The 9,246-nt window shown below is 43.5% G+C and overlaps 1 pseudogene; it reads right to left on the bottom strand.

Moving 5' to 3' along the window:
• Window positions 1-5,463: 5,463 nt before the first annotated feature.
• Window positions 5,464-6,214, bottom strand: LOC127218633 (endogenous retrovirus group K member 7 Pro protein-like; annotated as a pseudogene).
• Between the last annotated feature and the right edge of the window lie 3,032 nt (window positions 6,215-9,246).

The raw sequence follows: 9,246 nt of genomic DNA, 5'->3' as shown, positions 1-9,246 counted from the left end.
AACACCCAGACCACTGTGCCGGCCTTGGGGAAGTCCTTGTACTTCTCGGTAGGCACCGTGCAAACTTCTGGACTCAATCATCCAGCATCCCTCCTACTCTGGGAGATGTATTGATCATTCAGAAAATGCTCTGCCCATGTCTACAACTTTCCTAACCTTGTCCCTGACAGAGTTTTGTACCCTAACCGTAAACGGTGATGTCTTTTCAGTCATTTTCATAATTTCAAGAATTTAATAAGTCAGTAGTACCTAACTGTCACAATAAATAGGTGATGTAGCATTTTACTGGCAGGGAACCATGGTCAGAATCCAGGCATGAAGGATGTCATCATCATCAATTGAAAAAATGAATCATAAAATGTGATGATATTGCACATTAACTCCACAAGAGGGAGCTTTACAGGTCTCTGCATGGAATGATGGATTGTTGTTTACATTACTAAACAAATATTTACATTATCTTGGGGATTAACACAGATTATCAATTTAAATACTTTAATTATGTAATTAGATGATCTGTGGCACCAGATTCCAGGTGTCATGGATGATATAATCATTGTTTTATGTAATTAAATAATCAAATAATGAGTTCATGTAACATCATCCACTTCCCTGAGGTGGCTACAAACCAGGCTCATGAACGATGCTGTCGTGATTCATTTAAATATTTTAACTACATAATTGACAGTAAGATGGTCTATAATAATTGTCTCCCACATCATGTTACCACAATTCACTGATCATGGATTATCTAATATCCTATTTTAATAATGAAATAACAATATAATCAGAGGATGAAATGATCTGTCATACTCCACACAATTGAGTCTCAGTTGTCTCCCATATGATTGTGGGAAACTCCCAGGTTCATCGCTTATTTAATCGCAGAGTTTGGTAGTAACATGTTTCAATGCTGAACTGTCATTGTGTATGCAGGGTTTTTAGAAGATATCACATATTTAATGTTGGACGGCTGCCTCAAAAGTGATGGACTGAAATCCAACAATCTCTAAGTCTACTCTAACAAATGGATTATCACCTTCCTGAATGAAGTCAACAATGGCAAACTCACCTTTTGATGAATAATTGTGAGTCTTATTATCTTTTGTTCCATAGTTTCACTTCTTAGGAGAGAGAGTATTCATAAACGGAAGACTTTGTACTGTTTCTCCATAGACTACATTCTCTGATAATTAGGTAATCTTGAATTTGGTATCCAGTAAAAGCTGTAGGCACACCTCCAGAGGTGTGGCTAGGACTTCTTTCGGCGAATCAAATGCTGTCATGAAAAGTTTTATGAGATAGTTATCTTGGGAGACTGTAATGTCCCATGATGACACTTTCTCGAAGCTGCTCTCTGGTCCTTGGCCCATGTTACCAGGATACAGAATGCAAGCAGGGTTGCCAGGCAACATTTATGAACCAACATTCTGTCATATGCTAGTGCCTCTCCTGTCCCGGGCTACCATCTCACCAGCAAGAACGACGCAGCACACAGATAGGATCCTTCTGTGATAATAGCATTAATGCTTCTTGAGAGGCAGAGCATAAGCTTACACTAACTGCAGAGCGAAGATCCTGGGAGCAAAAACCCACACACTTATATAGAAACTCAGCCTCACTTAGGTCATGTCACTCCCTGACTGGTTGCTCTCTCATCAGTCTAAATGACGCCACATGAGAGGTGCGGGAGAAATCCCCTTGCACGCATGCACAGGCTTATTTATGCCAACCGCCAGCCGGATGCCAGTGCCATCTTGTAATGGGGAATGTAGGGACGGCTCCCTACATCTCCCCCTTTTTTCTTATTTAATGATAAGGCTTTATATTTTCACAAGCAAATAGGTCATCCATATGTTGAGGGATAGAGGCAGAGGTCGTACCTTCCCAAATAAACATTAAGACCATGTACAAGAGTCGCCATCAGGCTGTTAGCTTGACTCGATGCGCTCTCGACCTGTCCTCTGCCGTTTTTCTGGGAAAGGGGAACTAGGGCAGGCAACCCTTATGCAGGACAACGTGCTTCCCAGAGAGGCCTGCCTATTGAGCAACTCTCTGTGCGATGCCTTGCTCATCATCCCTCATGGGCTGCTCAAGCCAGACACTCTACCCTATGAAATGAGCCTAGGCTCCGGGTGTGCAAGAGCTATCCGGCCGGTGGCCTATTGCTTAAGCATAGACAGCCAAACATCATCTGACGTTCCACTATCAAGTGCGGCAAGTGCCTGGGCGATAACCACCTTATCTTTTTTTGCCTGATTCCTGAGTTTTGCAAACCAGCCAAAAAAGCAACAGCAGACCACAGCAGATGGCTGCAAAGAATAACCCCACCCCCAACCATTCCTTAAAATAGGAAACAGCCTAGGTAATCCAAGATGATAGGCCCTCCGTCAGGTACAGATCGAGTCGGGTGGAATTAATCTGGATAATAGCGGTCCTCATTTCTTGGAGGGTCTGTTCAAATTCTGCGGTCCAATTCTGTAACATGAACTGAGAAAGACTTTTAGACAAATTAGCTGCTTTGGTAAAATTTTCATATTGAATGGAGGTGACACATAAACCAGGGAGCTTCTGCTCACAGCCCAAATGGGCCAATTGCCATAATATGTCCAACTGCTCCTGTACTAAATCTATACGTTGGTTCACCAACATCAAGCCCCCCTGAATTTGAGTATTGGCTGAAGTCTGTTTTTCCAGAGCCTCTGAAACTGTCCTTAGGCAAAAAGGCTAGACCCAGCTCCCTATTGGTGGCAAAGAATCGGGGAAAGACCTGAGCATTATACATCCCTGGCATTGGAAGTGGGGACGTTGACATGATTCCCCAACGAGGCTCCCCTTGGACAGCTGGGATGCTGAGTATCATCAGTGACATCAGGGGGAGCAGTCGGCTCCCCTTTTTCTTGTCCTCGGGTTTCCACATCTTTCTGCTCCAGGCCCATCCGAGTGAGTCTTTCTGGGACCCAGAAAGGATTTTCTTCATTCTGTGGGAAAACACAAACAGCTCCCCTGGATCTTATTAGAATAGGATCTGGGCCTTTCCATTCATTGGTTAACACATCTTTCCATTTTACCAGTTCCTTAGGTCGACATGGGTCTGAGCAATGTCGCTCTGCCGCAGACTGACCATGTTCATCCATGTTTAAAAAATTCATGGTGAAAAGTGCCTTTGCTATAGCCACCCATGGCACAGGGGGCAAACCCATCATTATTCCCCATTTTTGCTTAAGGAGATATGATTTGAGTGTGCGATGTGCACGCTCAATAATGCCTTGTCCTTGAGGATTATATGGCAAGCTCGTGACATGTGTGACTTGCATTTGTGCACAAAACTGTCTGAATTTTTGAGAAGTATAGGCAGGCCCATTGTCAGTTTTTAAACATTTAGGCTTACCCCCGGCACTCCATGCCTCAAGACAGTGTTGAATCACGTGGGAGGTTTTCTCCCCAGTGAGTGGTGTGGCATGGAGAACGCCAGAGCAGGTGTCTATTGATACATGCACATATTGTAACTTTCCAAAGGATGAGACATGGGTCACATCCATCTGCCAAACCTGTAAGGGCTGAATGCCTCGAGGATTAATTCCAAAATGGGGTGCAGGCAGAAACTGACAACAATGTTGACAATTGACAACAATCTCACGAGCCTCCTTCCTAGTGATGGAAAAATGGCGTCCCAGGGTTTCAGAAGTCACATGAAAATTCTTGTGAAATACCTTGGCAGCCTCTAGTGGCGTGGCTAGAACCATGGCAACCAATCTAGTTGCTTTGTCAGCCAAATCATTACCTAAGGCCATGGGTCCTGGTAGCCCGGAATGTGCCCTTATGTGAGTAATAAAGAAGGGCTGCCCTCTAGCAAGCAGACAATTTTGTATGTCCAGAAAAATGATTGCAATCTTGCTGGTCATTTTTATAATGCCAGCCGTCTCTAAGAATTTTACAGCGTTAACTACATAAGATGAATCTGACACGATGTTCAATGGACCCTGAAACCTTTGTAGTACTTCCAAAACTACCATGCATTCCACCACTTGAGGTGATATTTCCTGAAATTGTTTGGAGTATATTTTGCCCTCCACCACAAAAGCTCCCAAATCTTGTCTTAGACCCATCAGTATACACCACCAGTCCATTTTTTATAGGATGACTTGAGGTAATTTTTGGAAAAATCATAGGCTGGTTAAGGGTAAATTGTAAAAGTGGATGTTTAGCGTAATGATTGTCTATCTTTCCAACAAAGGTTGTGACCAAAATAGCCCAATCATTTGAAGTATAGCGGCAAGGGTGGCAACCTGTACAGCATTATAGGGTACAATCAGCAAATTAGGTTCAATGCCGAAGTGCATGAGGGAGGCCTTTAATCCTCTCATGGCCAGTTGGGCCACCACGTCCGGGTACGAATCAATAACTTTCATGGGAGAAGCATTAGGGTGTATCCATAATAAAGGACCTTGTTGCCATAATACTGCGGTCGGAAGCCCTTTTGTCCTGAACACGCATAGAGTAATCGGTTTATTTTCCTCTATGCGTGACAATTGAGCCATCTGTATGGCTGCTTCCATCTTTAGTAAAGCCTGTCTTGTGGCATGAGTCAATTCTCTTGGGGATGCAATGCGGCTATCTCCCTCCAACACATCAAACAAAGGCTTAAGCTCGGCGGAGGGAATTTTTAGAAAAGGTCTGAGCCAATTTATGTCCCCCAATAACTTTTGAAAATTATTAAGAGTATGTAGATAATCCTTTCTGATTTCTAATCTCTGTGGCACAATCTTATCTGGAAAGATCTTGGAGCCTAAAAAATGTCCAGTATCCGAGATTTGTACTTTATCTGTGGCTATATATAGGCCTCTCTTCTCCAATGCTTGCAACAGTACAGGATATGCCAGTTTTAAAAGATCAAAATCTTTATGACATAGCAAGATGTCATCCATATAATGAAACAGCATCAGAGAAGGGAATTGTCTTTTAACTGGGGCCAAGTCTTCATACACATACAGCTGACAGATGGTTGGACTGTTTGCCATGCCTTGTGGTAAGACCTTCCACTGAAACCTCTTTTCCGGTTCAGCATGAATTATAGATGGTAAAGTAAAGGCAAATCTGGGTCTGTCATGCTCATGTAAAGGTATGGAAAAAAAAAACAATCCTTAATATCCACAATCAATAGCGGCCAAAATTTGGAAAGTGTGGTAAGCACCGGTAGACCGCGTTGTATGGGGCCAAAAAGCTGCATTTGCTCATTAATAGCGCATAAATCATGAAGCAAGCGCCATTTTCCAGATTTCTTTTTTATTACAAAAATTGGAGTATTCCATGGTGAGGTGGAGGCCTCAATATGGCCTAATTTTAATTGCTCCTCTATAAGCTAATTCACCGCTTGTAATTTTTCAGAGGTAAGCGGCCACTGAGGAACCCATACCGGATCCTCCGTTTTCCAAGGTATGGGTCATGCAGCCTCAGTGGCGCCTAGGAAAAACCCAGACCCTGTCTATTTCTATTGGGGTTAGGAACAACGGGCTCAAGGCGCCCCTGTTCATAGCGGCCCAAACCGTTGCCCTGCTGATATCCCATCTTGACCATGATCCCCTGAGTCTGTGGTGAATATTCATTTGTCAGCATCAGTCCCATGTCTTGCATGACATCTCGTCCCCATAGATTCACAGGCATCGGTAATACATAAGGAGTAAATTGGCCTTTTTGACCCTCCTGGGTTCTCCAGCTAAGGGGGGTAGCACTGATAGTGGGGCAGGACTTATAGCCAAGACCCTGTAAAGAGTGTGACGATTCCACCATTGGCCATGTCTTCAGCCACCAGTAGGTGGAGACAATGCTCTTATCAGCCCCCGTGTCCAAAACGCCTTCAAATTTCATTTATCCAAAATGTAGTTTTTGGCCTACTATGTAAAGACATGACCAAATAGGCAGAGTCTGTTCCTGAGGATCCCATTTGTTTTGGGACACCATCAATGGGCCCATGTTGGTTATCATGAGGTAGGAGCAGCAATTGTGCAATCCTGTCTCCCTGACTGATGGAGAAAACCCCGGTAGGGCTTGAGCATAGTGCCTGTATCTCGGGGGTGTGGGCATCATCCACAATTCCTGGATGTACTATGAGCTCCCGTGCTATAAGGGAGCCTCGCCCAAGGATCAATCCCATAGTGCCTGAAGGCAGAATAATTGATTTTAAAGGCAAGGGCTGAATACCCATTTGGGGCATTAGTAAGATTGAGGAGGCGGCAGGCAGGTCCATTCTGATGGGTCTGCTTGGCCGCTCTCCTGGTTCCCTTCTAGAGATTTGACAAATCGGTTCCCATATCTTCGAGGGCCCTGGGACCAAGGGCCCATCTGCCCGTTTTTTGACACCTCAAGGGTCGGAGCTTCTGTCGGAGGGAGGAGTCTCCCTTTAATGTCTCTAACAGATCTGCATTGCTCCGCCCGATGGTAGCCTTTGCCACATCGGGTGCAGAGGCAATTGAAGAATGGTTAATGAAGATGTGGCACATCTACACAATGGAATACTACTCTGCAGAAAAAACTAATGGAATCTTGAAATTCGCAGGCAAGTGGATGGCACTTGAAGAAACCATCCTGAATGAGGTAACTCAGTCACAAAAAGAGGAACAGAGTATGTACTCACTCATATATGGATTTTAGACCTGGATCAAAGATCACCACCCTATAATTCACATCACCAGAGGAACTGGGATACAAGGTGTATTCTAAGCGATTCACATAAAGTCCCTCACAGAACTGGGAAGGGACAAGTCCCTCAGGTGCAGTGGGGGGGCAGCAAATGGAGAGAGAAGTAGGAGAAAATGAGTGGGAGGAAAGGAAAACATGTTCGACTAGGAAGATTGAGCCTGGTTAGGAATAGAAGATAGGAAAGAGAGAGACAGAGACAGAGAGAGAGAACATACAAGAGGGAGCCTATATTGGTTTGAAGATAAAATTGAACACAAAGAGAGGTCTAGAGAACTACAAGACTGCTCCCAACTAACAATCTGAGCTTCCGTGGAAAGGCTATCATAAATGCCCTTCCCGGAGAGTGAGATCAACAACTAACTTCTCCATGGAGCCCTCAACTAATGCCTGTTGAAAACAGGATCAAACACCCATACATTAACACTGAGTCGAACTAGAACGCAGATACAGATGGAGAGGAAAAACCATGCTGCAGAAACACATACAGACAGCTTACCTGAACAAGGAGGAGCTAACAGCCACTAGACAGATAGCTGGGAAGCCAGCATGGGACTGACTCAGGCCCCGCTGAACATGGGTCTCAGCCAGAAGGACTGAGAAGTCTAAGAGACCTCAGACAGAGGAGCCAGGATGTATCCCTGGTGCGCAAAAGGACACTGCGAACATATCCCCCATGGAGGGATAACTGCCTTAATCTAGAGACAGGAGAGAAGCCCTAGTCCCTACTTTCATGATCTGTCAGGTCTACATGACCCCAACTGGATGGCATTCCCCTACATATGAAATTGGGGTGGGAGGATGGGGGGGAGGGTGGTTAGAGTGCATGTGAGAGGGCAGAGAGGGTAAAAAGTAGGAAAGGGGGGAGAGAGGAATGGAGGGAGGGAGAGCAATCTGGGATCAATATGTAAAATAATAAATTAAATTTAAAAAATGCTTTGACTCCAAAATTAAGTTCAAGGACATGTTACTGGGAAAAGGATTTCTATTATTGTTTCCACAGAAAATGAAAAGATGTGCATTCCTTCCAGACTAATGTGGTTTGATCAAGCCAGACCTCCTGATAGAAAATACCAGGTGATCCTACATTCAAAACAGGTGGACAAAGCAGCCTTACAGACTACAGCCAGGATTTCTGCATCTTCATAGAATCCCCATGACAGCACACCTTACCAGCAGGAAGTAATTTGAAAAGATCAACACCCAAATCCCAAAATATTGTCTATAAATGTTTGTTATTATTTCAATGGACTTGGTTATATAAAATGAAAAAAAAAGGAATAGAAGCATTGATTGAAAAAAACTATAAAAACAAAAATAAAAATGGGGTACAGAACAGAAGAAATAATTCTCAGTAGAGGAAACCAAAAAAGCTGGAAAACACTTAAGAAAATGTTCAACATCTTTAGCTATCAGGGAAATGCAAATCAAAACAACTTTGAGATAACATCTTACTCCTGCCAGGATTGCTAAAATTAAAAACACCAATGACAACTTATACCAAAGAAGATGTGGAGAAAGGGAACATTCCTCCACTGCTGGTGGGAGTACAAACTCGTACAGGCATTTTGATGATAAGTATGCTGGTTCCTCAGGAAAATGGGAATTAGTTTACCATGCGACCCAGCAATACCCCCTTAGACATATACCCAAATGATCCATATCCTGGCAATAAAGACATCTGTTCAACTATTTAGATATCAGCATTATTTGTAGTAGCAAGAAACTGGAAACAACCTAGATGATCCTCAATTGAAGAATGGATAAGAAGATTGGCACATCTACACAATGGAATACTACTCTGCAGAAAAAAAAAATAATGGAATCTTGAAATTCGCAGGCAAGTGAATGGCTCTTGAAACAACCATCCTGAATGAGGTAACCCAGTCACAAAAAGGTGAACATAGGATGTACTCGCTCATATATGGATTTTAGACCTAGAGCAAAGGATCACCAGCCTATAATTCACACCACCAGAGGAACTAGGATACAAGGTGTATTCTAAGAGATTCATATAAAGTCACTCACAGAAGGTTGATGGGACAAGTCCCCCAGAGTACATGGGAGGTGAGGGGGGTCAATGAATGTAGAGAGAACTAGGAGAAAGGGAAGGAGAGAAAAGAAATTGAGACTAGGAAGATTGAGTCAGTGTAGGAATACAAGACAGAAGAGAGAGAGAGAGAGAGAGACTGAGAGTGAGTGAAAGAGAGAGAGGGAGACAGAAAGAGAGAGAGAATAAAAGAAGAAGCCAGTATTGGTTTGAAGAGAAAAGTGAATCTAAAGGAAGGTCTAGAGTCCTACTTGACTGTTGCCAACTAACAATTTGAGCAACTGTGAAAAGGCTACCATAAATGCCCTTCCTGGATAGTGAGATCAACAACTAACTTATTCACCATCATGGAGCCGTCCTAGAGTGCTGTTGGAAACAGAAGCAAACACCCAAATCTAAACACTGAGTTTAACTAAAATCCAGATGCAGATGGACAGAACAAGACAAGGTTGTAGAAACACACAGAGACAGCTGACCTGAATAAGGAGCAAATAACAGGC

Source organism: Phodopus roborovskii, unplaced genomic scaffold (genome assembly GCF_943737965.1).
Source record: "Phodopus roborovskii unplaced genomic scaffold, PHOROB, whole genome shotgun sequence".
Taxonomy (NCBI): Eukaryota; Metazoa; Chordata; class Mammalia; order Rodentia; family Cricetidae; genus Phodopus; species Phodopus roborovskii.
The sequence above is the reverse complement of the archived record's forward strand: the minus strand, read 5'-3'. Positions and strand labels throughout refer to the sequence as shown.